Raw genomic sequence first — 16,976 nt, 5'->3', positions numbered from 1 at the left:
CACACTATATGCTGTGAATACAAAAATGTCTGAATATAGATTTGAGTGCGATTTGAGTTCACGTTCACGTTCAATGGGAGTATAGATGGTCCTTGTGATTTTGACATTCAATTTGAACCCAATATATCGTCACCGTTGTGGTAGCTTGTGACAAGCGCCATTTAGCACATTTCGAGGTAAATTTTTAAAGTTTGACTTTGAATATCGTGAAACTTATAAATGGTAGAAACAATTTAATGAAGACAAATGATGCTTCTATCTATTCTGTATTAATCTCTCAAATATTATCAAATATCGAAGATCGGTTGACTACGTTGCAAGTTTTTACTATAAATGTGAACAAAAGTCGCACTCACACGTGTCACGCGCTACCAGCCAGCTACCAGCTCAGTCGTCCCGGCCCTGCGTTTGGAGGTCGTGAGGCGGTCTTCCGAACTCCCTCCTCAGGCGAGTATGTTGCTTTAAGTGATAATCCGCTCCCTGAAAACTTTTTGGTCCATAGCACATCGTCGCATACAGCACATGATATCTTGTCCGTCTACTACCAGAACGTTCGCGGAATGAGAACTAAAACGCAGGCCTTCTTGCTTGCCCTCACCTCGTGCGACTACGATATTATTGTTCTCACCGAAACCTGGATACGTGATGACATATTAAACGCTGAGCTATCGACGAACTACGCAATCTACCGATGCGGTCGCCACTCTTCTAGCAGTCATCTAAGCCGCCGAGGTGGTGTTCTTATAGCGATAAAGAAAAATCTAACTGGAACTGTACTAAAGTTGCCTGAATGTGAACATTTGGAACTAGTTGTCGTACCTGTTTCACTGCCAGGCCGATCTTTATATGTTTACTGCATTTATCTGAGACCGAACAGCGATCTTGACATGTATAACTTTCACTCCTCTGCGGTCCAGAATATTCTACAGAAGACCAACCGACAAGACAATGTACTTGTTGTAGACGATTACATTTTCCCTCATCTTCGGTGGATCTTCGATGACGACCTAACGTGCTGCATTCCTGAAAATGCAACATCGGAACAAGAGATGGCTATCACAGAAACGCTGGTCGCAGGTGGTTTGTATCAAACCTGCTCTCTTAGCAACGTGAATGGACGGACCCTTAATTTGGCCTTCGTCAACGACACGGGCGTGTTCGAACTGATTGAGCTTCCGAAATCTATACTGAAGGTAGACCGTCACAATAAACCCTTCGTTTTGAGATTTGACACGCGTTCTGATGGTAGTGACGCTTTTGATACAATCAACGACGATCTCAACTTTGACTTTACTCGATGCAACCTCGAGGAAGTCTCAATGGCCATTGGTGCAGTCAATTGGCGTGATATGTTGGATCGAAACGATTTAGATCAGGCAGTTGCGGCGTTCTACGAGGCAATATATGAGATTCTTTACCGCAATGTTATTAAAAAACGTATCAGCAAAAAAGCAGATTATAAGTTTCCTTGTTGGAATCCCGAGCTTGATCGTCTACGCAACGTGCTCCGGAAACAACGAAAGCGATACTCACATCGTAGGACCGACGACAACAAAACTACTCTTTCGGTGAATATCTGAACCAAGTCCAACGCAGCCTTCGTAACAATCCCTCGACATTCTGGACGTTTATAAATACCAGAAAACGTCTATCTTCGAAACGAAAATCCACAGTCGGCAGCCGAGTCGGCGGACCTATTTGCAGAGCACTTCCATTTACCAGCCCTCCTGTCTATCCATCGCAAAAGTACCTTCAAACATTACCAACGTATACTATCAACCTACCTCGTCCTAACGTAAATGATGCCGATGTATTCAGCGCTCTGTCCAGCGTTGATCCGTTGAAAGGGCCTGGTCCGGATTGCTTGCCTCCTGCGTTTATAAAACATTGTGCCCGAGCTCTCTCTGCACCAGTAAGCATAATTTTCCAGCTCTCTATCTCGGAAAATGTCTTCCCAAGTGTATGGAAAGAAGCTGCTATAGTTCTCATCCATAAAGCTGGAAACATCCACAGTATCGAAAACTACAAAGGAATCTCACTGCTGAACTGTCTAGCTAAAGTTCTGGAAAAGTTTGTGTACAATGCGATGTACGCTGCTTCTTCCAACATAATCGACGAACGTCAACACGGATTTATAAAAAAACGTTCCGCCACTTTGAACTTGATGACCTACACAAGTTTTCCGGTTCCAGCTGTCGAGAAGCGTCAACAAGTGGACGCAATATATTTTGATTTTGCGAAAGCATTCGACAAGGTGCCCCACAACATTGTTGTTTTGAAACTGAAGCGATTAGGTTTTCCTGGATGGGTAACCAGATGGCTACATTCCTACCTCTCCGAGCGATCCGCTTTCGTTAGAATCGGTACCACACGTTCAAGCACGCTCGAAACGCCAACCGGTGTGCCTCAAGGAAGTCACCTAGGGCCACTTATCTTTCTATTATTCATCAACGATCTCTGCACTCGCATCAAGTCTAGAGAACTACTCTACGCTGATGAATGATCTGAAAATCTTTCGCTCAATTACCTCAGGACTCGACTCTGCTGTACTTCAAGATGCTATAGACAATATAGAGGAATGGTGTTTACTAAACGGCATACAGATCAACGTCGATAAATATAAGGTGATAAGTTTCGGGCGCTCGCCAACTGTAAGGTATTACGAATGTACCCTTCAAGCCTGTGTCATCGAGAGGGTGGATTCTATCTGTCATTTGGGAGTGTTGTTTGACATAAAACTTCGTTTCGCCGACCACATCACTGTAACAACGGCGAAGGCTTTTGCAACAATGGGCTTTCTGAAACGGAACACAGTTGATTTTGTGGATTTCTACGCGCTGAAATCAATATACTGCGCACTGATCCGGAGCACCTTAGAGTATGCTGTACAAGTATGAGCGCCATACAGTGCCGTCCAAAGTAATCGGTTGGAGCGTGTTCAGAGAAGCTTTGTACGATTTGCTCTCAGAAAACTGCCTTGGAACGATCCTATCCGTCTTCCGCCGTACAATAACAGATGTATGGTCCTAGATATGCGAACCTTAGAGTCTCGCCGTAGTTTCATGTTCATCTACGATATGTTATCGAACAATATTTACTGTCCCGACATTCTTTCTAGGATTAATATGTTTGTTCGTCCTCGTGGTATAAGGAATCGTCCGCCTGTGTGAATTCCTTGACATCGTACAGCTTATGGCCAGAATAATCCGGTGGACAGTTTCAACGAAACTGCTCTAGTTTACGACCTGCATACCACTAAATCTAGTTATAAGTTAGCAATTAAAAATTTTTAATATTGACGTTAACAATTGTATTAATATTTATCTATACGGTATGTGCCGAAGACAAAATAAATAGATAAATAAATAATCGTGTATGGAAAAGTTTCCATGCAAATAAATCATTATTTATATTTTTGGAGGCATTTGGTCTATAAACAATCGGTGATATGCATTTTGAAGAAAATTATTCAGGGAATCTATAAAACATAGTTATTTTTAGTTACAGTGTTGCCAAATATGCTATATTGCCAGTGTAAAACTAAAACTGCATTTTTCTCACGTCGTGTATATTTGTTTTGAAAATGATTATGCCATTGTGTTTCTCAGATAGTTTTACACATAAAAACATCTTATGCATCACGATAATTTGAGCCAATCCCCAGACACTGTTATTTGAAGAAAAAAAAATGAAAATTTCTCAGCACGCTTCTCGCTATATCTCAGTAACCAAGCAGAATGTCACAATTCTGAAAACTCCACTTTGTAGAGATTTTTTCAACAAGCAATGTAGCATATGTAACTCAGTTTACCCCAAAATGGCGTTTGTCATAGGATAGCACAACCCAAATAAACATCTTATGATTCAAGAGCCTAAAAACCTGTTCAGGGTATCATCCAAACAATATGTGGAATCGTTGGACTATATAAGTTAAAGTTCGTGTATAATATTTTTTTATTAGGGAACAGTGACGATATCGGATCAACTAATAAGTAGTCGAGTTGAAAAGTATACAATCATCAAATCACAATGTGCAATCCCAAAAACCACCTTTTCCACTAGCTTAGAGCGCCTATTTTTTCCACCGTTCGCTTGATTTATGCAAAGATGCATTTTACATTACGTTTGATTGCTAACTCGTTTTCAGTATACAGTAAAAAAATTTATTACCATTTGACGACGTGATTCAAAAGCCATCAGCGACCACGACATTGTGTTCCTACTGGAAACGACCGGGTGGGAATTACCGGATGTATCCTGATCCGATTAACACTTAGTTAACTCTCAATCGTGCGATCATGCTTCTAGGACGGATTTAGAGGTAACAATTCGCAAATTGGATCGCACTGGATCGCCTCAACAATTCTTCAGTAAAGAAGTTTATTTTTATCTTCAGAATCCTGAGCTATTCAATCTATAGAATTAAGGAAGCACGACTAACAAAATGTGGAATATACTGATTTAGATATATTTAACATAACCTTGACGAACACCGCAAACTTGTCGCGGGACAGAAGCAATAAGTGTTTTGTTCCATATGATGCCGATCACCACAAGCCACAAGCTACTATAAGGCTACCTACTAGTGAATAGTTCATCGCTACATTACCGAAGTTATGGTACTCTTGGGCGCCATAACACCTTACCGCGGTCTGCCGAGCAAGCTCAAAATCAACTAAGCAAAGAATTATTATTAACCAACCGTTGCCAAATGCCAATGCTTGATTGAAACATTTTTTTGTCGGGTCTCGGATTGGATTTAATTTCGATTTAATGCGCATCGAATTGGAATGCCGATAATTCCGCTCCCCTACAAAGATTTATCAGTACAATGGTCAAAGCATTGTATATACGCGATTAGCTTTTAAAGTGTATCCTGGTCGTTATCAAATGCAGCATTTTCAGCTATAATATTATTGCTGATTGCGTTACGTCTGGCAGAGTATGTGCGTCTGTTGTAAATACAGCAAAATTTCTGCACTCTTCGAGGTGGCCAGAACAATTTGCACTTATGTGCAATGCGTTCAAAATCTAAATAAATATAAATGCAATGTTCTTGTCATTTTTCCAAACAGAAATGTACAGTAACAAAACCACGTTTTTCGTTGTAAGTAATTTTATAATAATTTACAGTGAAGTCTGATGTCACGCTACATTTCAATATGAATTCCTTCAAATGTTTTTATGAGTTTAATTAACCCTAGAACGTTGCACTGGGGTACAAATGTACCCCACGCCTTCTTTGGAGCCGTGTGAAGACGAGAATTCGACATGTACCGATATGGGACCCTAACCATAATTCAATTTCGATTCCTAGTAAGAGTAGGAAAAGGTGGTATAGCCAGGTGTCAAAGTTGGCGTGGGGTACATTTGTACCCCAGTGCACGGTTGCCGTTAGTGTTTCGTCAGGTTTCGTGCTGTCAGTGGAAATGTGATTCGTGACAATACCAGTAAGTAACAATTAGTATTATATAATCTGTTTTAATCATTTATTTAATCAATTTAATTTGATTTTGAAGCGGAACAATAAATCGTTCTCATTTTTGCTGATTTTTATTGTTTTATTGTTTATTTTTTATTGTTTTTCAAAACAATGGCTCGCAAGTATAATAACTGCTGTGACAGTAACTTTACGTGTACCAATGTATTACTGGTCAGAAATAATTTTTCATTTCAATTCCCACCCCATTTCGTGGTATTTTCCAAAACACGATTTTTAAACATTCACTTTTCAAAATAATTGCACTTTTTCAAAAATATCGAAATTCCATTTCATACCGTTTCAAGACCATTCTTTCAACTTTAAGAATCATTTGATTTTTTTCAAATCGGTTGAAAATTCGCAGTTATAGTAATTTTTGTGAAAAAAGTCAAAACCGCGATTTTTCCATTTTTTATTTTGTTCAAATCAATTTATGTATCATTGATTCAATAAATTCCTTATTTTCACTTTCACAGCTGTTTTCGCAATTTAAAAACGAAGATAATGATGCATTATACATTTCTTTTGTTTGCATTTTTACCTGCGAAAATTGTGATCAAACGCGTGGGGTACATTTATAACCCAGTGCAACGTTCTAGGGTGGAAAACGCAAGTGCAATGTTCTAGGGTTAATATATTTGGTCGTTCAGGATATCATCTTAACTATATATGGCATTGTTGTACCGTCTGGGTTATAGTACGTTATAGTGGTTTCTTTTTATTAGGGGTTCTTTTTCCATTTACCCATCTCCCCTAGATGGATAGGGAGATAGGGAGAGAATATAATGAAGGGAAAACAACAGCCGCTTCAAATCCCGAGTGTCACTACCAAAGGTAAAACGCACCGATTCTTCATCCGACCAAGGTCGTTTTTAAATGTTTTCTGTATCTTTTGTTTTCGCTTCATTGTCGATCAAGCAATCTCTATTAGATGGAACTGGTAACAATTTGGTGGACTCAGCACAGCAACTTCATTATCGCTGTACCATTGTACGCCTTCCTTGCTATTAGGGTAGCTGGCTAAATATGGCTAAAACGTCTTAATAATGGGAAAAATCTGTTTATTGAGGCACTTCCTTTTAAATACTCCCGAGTTCATGGTCTTATCCGTAACAAAACAGCTGGTTTTCTTGCCACAAGAATAAATCTCTTGCGAAATCATAATTTTTTCGTAAACTTATTTATATAAAATAAAGTCGAATTTTCCAGAAACATTACCGTGAGTAGGAGCCGTGTAGAATTTTAGCCCAGGGATTTGTTTGAAATTCATATATTTCATTGTCGATCTAGTCACATACATCGAATTTCATCAGCAAGTGGTCGTACAACCTATGGACCCGTGTTCTGAACGCTATTTGTTATTTGATGCTGGGTAGTTTACTTGCTCGGTAAATTGTGGACAGTACAGCATTCAGTTTTTTGTTAAATCATAATGTGAAGTTCTTGATTTTTCGAATGACCTTCGACCACAGTTGACAGTAAACACTCCAACACTCTGATTGCACTTAGCGGGCAGTTGTGAGAATTTCCTCGTACTTTTAAATCACTCGAAATGGCGTTTTGCAGTAGTTGACGCTGATGAATTTTTGCATGAGAAATATCTCGACACTACGTTTCGAACGACTGCTTTCAAAAACAAAGGTAATATAATGGATTTTGAAATAGTGCTTAGACCCAACACTGCGGTCATCAACTTCAAATTCGTTTCTATACAACTGAATCTTAATGAGTTGGAGTATTTTCTGATGGTGAAAATAGCGCTTAGGATTATGGAAGTCGGCTATCTTCAGTATCATCGCCCACGCAACGTAGGACTTATATTCCACAGGTTATACCATTTATAATATTAGTTTTGCAGAAACCTAAAACACGTTTTTGAAAGTAACAGCGTTGCAATTCGGAGAAGTAGAATCCGTTACTCCTGATACTAGCAGAAACATCTTCCAGGGCATGCCTTTTGCTGTGATCGTAAGATCTATTCATGCTTACTTCTCATTAGAGCTCAAACCTCACAGAACTACTATTGAACAAACTACATTATGTACCTATGAAGAGCAGAATTCTAATCGTTTGGAGAATGCATCACGACCGATTGTCCACTACCCCAGGCACCAATTTGAAACACAGGCTTTAATACTACTATCTGATCCACAAACGGTTTTCAACTTTGTGGTAGCTGTTCAGTCCGTAAAGTTAACTGCAAACGCAGCATCAAGCACCCCAACTTCAACAGCCAGCTCTATTACTGAGTAGGCGCCTGCATTTTTGCAAATTATGGTATTTATGGCAAAATGGTTATTATTATTCCATCTTATTTACATTTTAACGACATTCAATTAGCTAGAGATTGCTGGGTTAGGAAGGTTATGAAAATTTAGAGCCATAGTACTCAAGTGAGAGCAAGGATGTGAAGTATACAGATCTGAAAACTAGAAATGGCAGGGTCATTAGAACAGGCTGAATACGGGCTTACGGGCTTAACTTTTTTCTTCTGCTGATGAGGGTCTAGCTTAGGCAGCATAACTACGAATCACTTAAGTTCATCAGCATGTTTCCTGGCAAAGACAGACTTGTCCCTCTTTACGGTAAGAACCGACTGTCATCTTACCGTGTATCATTTTTCGGTATACTTCTATACTTCAAGAAAAATATTGTTTGACTTCACTAAATTGACTAAGAATCACAAAAGAATTTCGGTAAGTTTCTACACCTAAATATGCATTAGATAGTTGCTAAGAAATCTCGAAATATTTGTCTAAAATAAATCTGGGCTGGAGGAAGGCAGTCTAAAAAATCGAATCAGTTAATTTTTTAAATTATTTTATGATTTAAAAAAAAGTTTTTTTTCTTTTACGATATTATATCTAAGCTATAGCACATATCACTATAAACAATTTTCAGGATCTGATACAGAAATATGCAGAATAATGATACACAATAAGATAAAACCATGCACGCTTTGGGTAAAAATTAGCACAAATGCATCTTCAGAAGATATATTTATAATAGTATGACCTACAACTTTCTCGATCACACCAGCTTTATTAAAATGGTGATAACGCCGACGCTTTAAATTCCGAACTAGTTTGAACTATCCAGCTTTTTACGTGCCATAATGGCGGTCTACATCGCCTTGTTCGTAATAGGTTTAATGGCCCTTTTTGATAATAGTTGTTTACGTTTAATGTCGTTTTTGCTTGAAGCGGAAATGAGTTAGTTTCTAACCCCAACTGGTCACTACACAGTGACGTCATGCATTAAATGTGACAGGTGGTGGTCCTGTTGATTATATTTTGAACTTAGAGATAATTGCTATTCCCTATTGTGGGGAAATGTATATGAAAGATCTAATAAGTGAACTAATTAATTGTTTATCAATTACTTCTAGTGTTCTCTGAATCGATAAGTAGTTTTGCGGTAAAATTTCTTGGGAATTGATTATTAGCACTAAGCTTATTTTAGTTGAATTCATATTTGTTAAGCTCAAACTGTAAACAAAAGGACCAGCACTTGTCAAATTTGTGAGGTTAAGGCATTTCATACAATGATCAACTGCTGTCAAAATGTATGAACTGACAGCGGTTGGGGTTAGAATCTGACTCAGTTTCGGGGTCAATCGAAAACGCCATAAGACAAGTCGTGACAATTGGTTTCTTATTTTTCCTTTGACATTCTTCTTTGCGCACATTTTTTCGCTGCCGAAATCTTCCGAACAGTGTTGTCTTTTTTATTAATGAAAATGAATTCTTGTTAATTTATTTTATGTCTGCAATATTTCGTATCGTGAATCCACTATATTGATGAAGGAAGGGCTCCGTTTTTCCATGTCATGGATGTTTAGTAAGGTTTGATGAAGTCATTTTCTGAAAAAATAGATTATTGCGTGGTTGTTGTCTTATTTTGGTTATAGTTAATCAACCACAAGCAAATGTGTGGTAGATACTTGTTCTGCTTTGCCGAACAATTTCTGTGCAATTTAATCATTTCTCTACCCTTTTAAAGACAATAATTTCATTAGTCAAATGTAAATACGATATATTCCTATAAATATAGCAACATTGCTAAAAATCATTTCCCCAACCCTGCACTAACATTGTGTTCGGTGCAGAAAATCAGAATCCACCAATCAGGAGCTGGAACATTCTGAAGTAAAATTGGAACAAAAACGACCCATGTCATGTCTTGTCTTAGGAGTAACCCGAAAACTCCGCTTTAATTTGTCAAAATAACCTACAAAGTCAATAAAGTAGACCATTGCACTAAATCAATTTATGAATGAGGAAATTCTAAAAAATAAATAAAAGTTTTTATTTATACGAATCCTCTTTTTTTATTCTCTTACAGTAAAACAATTTTTTTGCTTGTTTTTTTCTATTGACGTAGATAAATTAGAAAACTATCGTTATTTTTCACTGCATAGGTCTTCACAGAGCAATTCCAGCAAAGAACATTTCCAGGTTACCACCAGCCCGGTGTAATCGAAGTATACAGATGTATAGAGCCAAAACTTTTCCGATTATAAGTACACTCAGGTTTTTTTTTACGCGGGGGATACGAGCCGCGTAAATGAAAACCGCGTAAATGAAAACCGCGTAAATTTCAAAATCCGCGTAAATGAAAACCGCGTAAATTTCAAAATCCGCGTAAATGAAAACCGCGTAAATTTCAAAATCCGCGTAAATGAAAACCGCGTAAATTTCAAAATCCGCGTAAATGAAAACCGCGTAAATTTCAAAATCCGCGTAAATGAAGACCACTTAAATTTAAGAATCCGCGATAAAGGGAACCTCATTGATGGATACCGCGTAAATTCCAAAATCCGCGTAAATGAAAACCGCGTAAATTTCAAAAACCGCGTAAATGAAAACCGCGTAAATTTCAAAAACCGCGTAAATGAAAACCGCGTAAATTTCAAAATCCGCGTAAATGAAAACCGCGTAAATTTCAAAATCCGCGTAAAAAAAAACCGCGTAAAAAAATACCGCGCAAAAAAAAACCGCGTAAAAAAAAACTTGAGTGTATTGTCGTGCTGAATATCGAACCACAGACTAACAGACATAACACTCGAAAACAATTCTTCGCCCACTTTAACGGTCATTATAAAAATATTTTTCGTTGGGACTGTGGCCGCATTTGAGATTATGGCGCCACTGATATATGCGCAAGTATTCGGGGGATAGACCACTACTGAAAAATTGTGCCTGAGGGATAACCCTTTTGTAAATGAGTGGTTGGGACCGTGTATAAATGGTGGAGCTAGTGTTCTAGTAAAATTTGCGGATCGATATTTTTTTAAGGCATTTGCTCATAGTGTTATGTCTGTCAGTCTGTGGTTAGAGTTTTTTTTTGGTTTCCATTGCAATCATGTGTCATGTGACAGAATCGCTAGTACAATCACAGACTAACAGACATAACACTCAAAAACAAAGCTTCGCCCGCTTTAACGGTCATTTTAAATATATTTGTAGTTGGGACTGTGGCCACATTTGAAATTATGGCGCCCCTGACATATGAACAAGCATATGGGGGATAGACCACTAGTGAAAAATTGTTCCCAAACCTGAGGGGTAACCCACCAGTAAATGAGTGTTTGGGACTGTGAATAAAAGGTGAAGCTAGTGTTGTGGGAAAATTGTCGGATCGATGTTTTTTTAGGGAATTCCCTCATAGTGTTATGTCTGTTAGTCTGTGGTACAATTCCATCTTGAGAAGGATTCCACCAGAACACTCCAACGCTTTCCATACCATAAGAAGCACGAAGATTCTATCGAAGAAACCTTGCGAATCAAGGATTCTATCAGAATCCTTGAATCCATGAATATTGGAATAGATTTCACCAGAGTATTATCCACCACAACTTGAAAGTCAGCTCATTTGCCTTCTCTCGCGTTATCGTTCATATTTTATTTGGTAGAGCATTTATGGTGTTCGATGTCAGAAGTTCTTATTTATTTCTTGCTCTTAATGGTTACTGTTGTAAATCCGTCTGTATCGGCAGTTATTGTGCTGGTTGTCGGTTTGGAGACACTAGATTAGGTTGGCCAATTGATTGTGTTTTATCAACATCGGTTAAAGACTGTTTTTTGGTATTGGTATGGTATTGGTATGTGTTGATTTTTCTTAGCGACTTCGCAGCATTATTTTCCGTAATATGCCATCTGGTTACAAAACTGGTACGTAGGAATCTGACCGAGCCCCGCAGGGTAGGGGCACAGCGTCAAAAACACTCGAAAGGAGATGTTGGCAGTATAAAGGCATCTATTCACATCTCTAAATATTGTCAGATTGATTGTCAAAGTTAATTTGACATGAAATTTGGGCGCTCAGATGCTTTTTAGTAGAACAATGGTCCAACTAGCGGAGGTCCAACTAAAAAGCGGTCCAGTCAAAAAATGTCCAACCAGCGAATCACGACTGTAAAAAAATTTCCTCGAGTATTGGATACAGCTTCTCCGTTTCTTTGACATAAGTCAACTAATGTGTTCTGATCTAATGCGCGGTGCTAGATCGTGTAGGCGCATTTCAATTTTATCGTCATCCATATATTCCGGGTCTTGGTTTTAAAAGGATCACTCCTTCTATCACGGACTGACTTCAATATTAGAGTGGCTACAGAAAACATAAACAGGTCCTTATCAGGTGTTTGGCACGCATTAACCAGAATTTGGAGTTTAACAGCAAGCCGGGGGGTTTGAAGCTATACAGCCCTAAACAAGCACTATTACTATTGCAAACGACGTTTCACCTCTTTTGCGATAGAATTGTCCTTCGATAGCATAAGATTATGGATATCAGTTCTACTCGACGGAATATTGCACTTTAAAGCAAAATAACTATCGTTTTGATTTTTATGACAACGATACTGACTGCACAAATAGGGGTTCCATAACAGAGGGTTGATCCTTATCTTACCCTGCGGGGAACAAGACTTATAGTTTAGATCCACTGATCTCAATTGAAGGTACTGTTTGAAAACCCCGCATCCCGGAACCATAAGCTTAGTTCAAGTACTTGTAATCGAAGGGTCCAGCTGCGTGCATCGCAAGTACAAGTGCAACACAATTTTGTAAACTCAAGTGCAGAGGCCTATCGGATTACTTCACACAGCCAATATAACACCGATCTCAACACAAACTGAATGACCGTTTGCTTGGCTGAGGTACGCGCATGTACAGTTTTCCATCCGCTCAATTTCACTGTTTATTGTTACTTCAACTAGTTTGATTTATTAGCAAAATTTGTTGTTATCAGAATGATAATAAAATATTATCAAAAAGTAATAAAAAGATATAAGTTCTATTTTAGGTATATCAGTTATATTGGTTTTGGAAAACTGGAGTCTTACAACAGGTTTCACATAAGTGACCGTAAATGCAACAGGATTGGTGAAATTGAAAAATCGTTAATCTACAAAAAAAAAATACAAATATTTTCCAAATACCAATTACCAATTACTAACTCGACAATAATAGTCCGCGCGAAACGTACACATTATTTGAATTACCGTACTCACTCGCACTCGCCTGTGCTTATCGTAATTGTTTCAAATAATGTCCATCTGTAAAAAGACGGACCTACCTGTGGCTTGCACCGGCTTCATATAGCAACGTATAGTGGCATTGACTGAATACACCTGATTAGATAAATCAGTGACTGTACGGCCAGTCGTATCACATAATAGTACATTTCTGTTCTTTATACCGAACCAATACGTAGGTGAGGGACATGATCCCATTCATAGTGACTACTTACCGTCAGTCTGCAGTCCGTCTAAACTAAATAAGCCAGTCGACAAAATGACTAATGATGAGCTACTATATCAGTTATATCCAGTCCACGAAGGCATTCACTTTTACTTCACAGAAAATTCACTCGAACCGATTCGAATCACCAGGAACAAACCGAGCTCCAACTAGAACCATATCCCGACGCGTACTGTCTTCGGTGACGGTCCGCGGGAAGAGTTTTGTGTTTTTTATTTGAATGCCAAGTGGCTACCATTCAACTGATAAACAGCGCGCAATCCGCCCATTGATTGGTTCGTGGCATTATCAAAATCCACTTCTTCATCATACGGCATCACAACACAATACCGCGATTGTGTCCACATACAAAAGATACCTAGAATGTGTTTATATTGCCGGACGGTGGCGGCGGTCTGCCTGTCCGGTCGTACCCGGTCGATCGAATCCACCTTCACACTAACGGTTGACGATGTTATAGTTGTTGATGAAGAAAGGTACCACCGCGGTGCTGCACACACAGTGAAACCGACGAAGACTTCTGGCTTTGCGATATCAGTCGCATATTGCGTACAGACAAGAGGCGCAAATTACATCGGCTAACGAGGTACAAACAGTAGACACAGAATGCTAGATTAGCATTTTCGTTGGTAGAATTATTATTGTTTGCCTCCAAATTCATACATACAAACAATACATATTTGTAGAGACAGATTTAGGTTAGGCAAACAACCTACACATATTTTTGAACAAACAGTGATCGATCGATTTCGGATTTTGATGTGATATAAATTCAATTGCATTCAGTGTTGTCAGATGGTTTTATATGATTTTTGTGCTTTTTTTAATAAAAATTCTGTACTTCCAACGAACAATCAGAACTTTTGTACTTCCGCGACATCATCCGTGACAGGTTGGTTTCTTGTGAAAGTAATGGAGTTTCCGTTATGAATTTATCGTTTATCTGGTGGCCTCGCGGGTGGCCAAGTCGGTCTGTTAGCTACTGATGGGATCAAGTCGGTTAACGTTGTGGGTATTAGAACAAATGGTTTCGAAATCGAATTTCAACCGAAAAGAATTCTTATAGAATGCTGTATCAAATTCCAAATGGGGAAGGTTCTTTTCACAAATTAAAAGGTAGACTACAAAAGACGAAATCTTGAATCAAAAATTAGTATTTTTTGGCTGGATAGTGGATAAGATCGACGCTTATTCATACAATAAACTAATAGTCTTTAAAATTATTTAAATTTTCTGAAAACTGGCAGCTTGATAGACGCTACTCTAATGTGATGTATATCTACTTATTTTTTCGCGTACATTCTGTGTTAATACGCACGTGTGAATTAAAAACCTTTATCCTGACAGCGAATCGTCACAAGCAGATTTCGGTGTAATATTCCACTTGCTGTTTCATCGAACGGAAAGTTTTTATTGCATGCATGAAGTTCATTTATGTGCTTTCCTTTGTAAACTTCTGTTCTTACGCCTGTTTCAGTATCTTAGGAGGAAATATCCGTGTGTGTGCTAGGTGTCCGAAGTGCTGTTGTTGGTGAATGATTCCCATCAGAAGCATTTTCGGTGGAGTGGCCTGTTCGTTGAGACACTGGTTATAAAGGATGAGTCTATAATTATTACAGTTATTAGTTTTACAGTAATTCAGAATATGTATTTATTTTAGCTTACAGACGTTGGTTAAATTTTAAGATGAATTTGAGTAAATGGTTAGACTTTGCGATTAAAACCTTTCATCAGAGCCTGTACCGCCATTTTCGGAACGCTTTTCTCCGTTTTTACACTTCCTTCTCATTCCCTTTTCGTTCTTTTGTCTCTCTTATGGTCTTCCGAAATGTGTGCTTCAACATGGCTTAATAAGTTTTGATTGGACGGAGCTCTGGACAGTTTGGAGGGTTCATGTCTTTTGGCATAAAATACACAAAATTAACCGTATACCACTGTTGCATGAAATATATTTTATTTTTTTTATGTGTTTCGGATTCTCCTAAGTAACTAACACCAACTTATTGCTAGTTAGATATGTCCAAACCAGCACCAAATTGGCGCTAGTTAGACACTAAAATCGAAAAAGTAACACGTTTCATACCAAAATACAGTTTCGGTTCACATTCCCAGCTTCTATCGTTTGGAACGGTCATCCACAGCAAGCTTGTCCGTACTTGTGTAAGTTGGAAGTAAGGAGGGGTTTGCCCACTACTCGGGTTCTGATTGCCCGGCGAACCCTTATTTTCAGGGCGGCCTAAGTGCTCCTACAGGAATTTCGGATTTTCGTATAATAACAGACAAAAAGAGAAAAAAAAAACAAACTAAAAAAATTACCGACTTTTATTCCCCTTTGACTCTCTCCACTGCTGCTGCTGTTGATCTGCTACTGCTGGGCGGTTCCTCCGACCGGCCGGGACTACAACGGCCGAGTTCTCCCGATTTCCGTTGACTGCTCCGGCAGCGGTCCTTGTCGTTTAGGTAGGTAAGCTTGGCTCCTTTGTTGGAACCTCCCTAGCGACGTTGGCGAACTTTCGCCGGGACCTTTCGTTCCCCGTGAATGGTACAGAGGTAGACACCGCAGTGACCTACCTCAGGAGGAACCTTTGTCCGCCCTGCTTCGTTCTCCTTTACGATTAACTGTGGAGGAGAGCTAGGCTCGTTCGACTGATCCTCCACAGTGAGAACGGCACTGGTGTCACTTGGGTACTTGTTATTTTTCCGGGAAAGCGAGTGGCTCCTTGGCGGTTAGCTTCCCGTCTCGACGACTCTACACCAGGACTTTTTGATTGCCCGGACCACTTTTGTTACCAGAGGTGCCATCTACTTTTTTCAAATGTCTGCAATAATAATTTTAAAAGTCTGGCAAGAACAAAAATGTCAGGAAAGCTAGTGTAATCAAAAGCCTTTACATTCAAAAATCTGTAAATATCTGCAACCAAACTAAAAAATCTGCAAATATCTGCAACCAAACTAAAAAATCTGCAAATATCTGCGTCATCGAAAATATCTGCAGCTTAAATTAAAAGTCTGCGAATTTGCAGACTTGTCTGCAAACCTGGCATCTCTGTTTGTTACGGTGGCGGGCAAGTATCCCGATAAGAAGAAATTGCTTTCGAACCTCTGTTCGTGGCTGTGGTACGTCTCTTTCTAATCAAAACTCGATGGCCGCCTTCCTCACGACCAAAACCAAACACGAAACCGCCCTGCCGCTGGAAGCTGTCAGTCGGAAGCATAATCCATACACCTCTTTTTTGTAGCAATCGGAGAATTGCAGCCTATCTAATCATATGTTAATTATACACAAATGTGAAACAAAATTTACTACACCTATCTGAACGCACAAAACCGTTCACAAACGCGAAACTATACAAAAATTTACAAACTAAATGTGAACGGTATCGAAACAGTGGTGAGCATAATTTTACGTAAACGATACACTCTACGGAGAGAGTACGCACGAATAGGTATATTTCCACCCAGTGCTAAATTGTTACCCTGACGGGTTACACTTGTGAAATATTCTTTTCCTGAAAATTGCTGAAAATTATCACTATTAATGACACAGTACCGGTAGGGTGACCATACATCCTAGTTTCCCTGGACATGCCCAGGTTTTCAACTGACTGTCCTGGTGTCATGGGATGTCGATGAAAACGCTTATTTTGTCCTGGTTTTTCTCCTCTACGTCTATTTTTTTTTCTTTAAGTATTCGCTTCATTCACTCTGGTTCGGATCGCAGTAACGGCCGA

General features: G+C 39.0%; 1 protein-coding gene across 1 annotated transcript in view; it reads right to left on the bottom strand.

Annotated features, from left to right (window-relative positions):
• LOC131681885 (facilitated trehalose transporter Tret1) overlaps positions 1-13,614 on the bottom strand; it is a 67,197-nt gene extending 53,583 nt beyond the window's left edge. Inside the window, exon 1 of the mRNA XM_058962999.1 lies at positions 13,235-13,614. The gene's annotated coding sequence lies outside the window, so the exon portion shown is untranslated. The remainder of the gene's footprint in view (positions 1-13,234) is intronic.
• Positions 13,615-16,976: the final 3,362 nt, after the last annotated feature.

This window comes from Topomyia yanbarensis, chromosome 1 (assembly GCF_030247195.1).
Source record: "Topomyia yanbarensis strain Yona2022 chromosome 1, ASM3024719v1, whole genome shotgun sequence".
Taxonomy (NCBI): Eukaryota; Metazoa; Arthropoda; class Insecta; order Diptera; family Culicidae; genus Topomyia; species Topomyia yanbarensis.
Note: the sequence above shows the minus strand (reverse complement) of the source record. Positions and strands in the feature narration are given on the sequence as shown.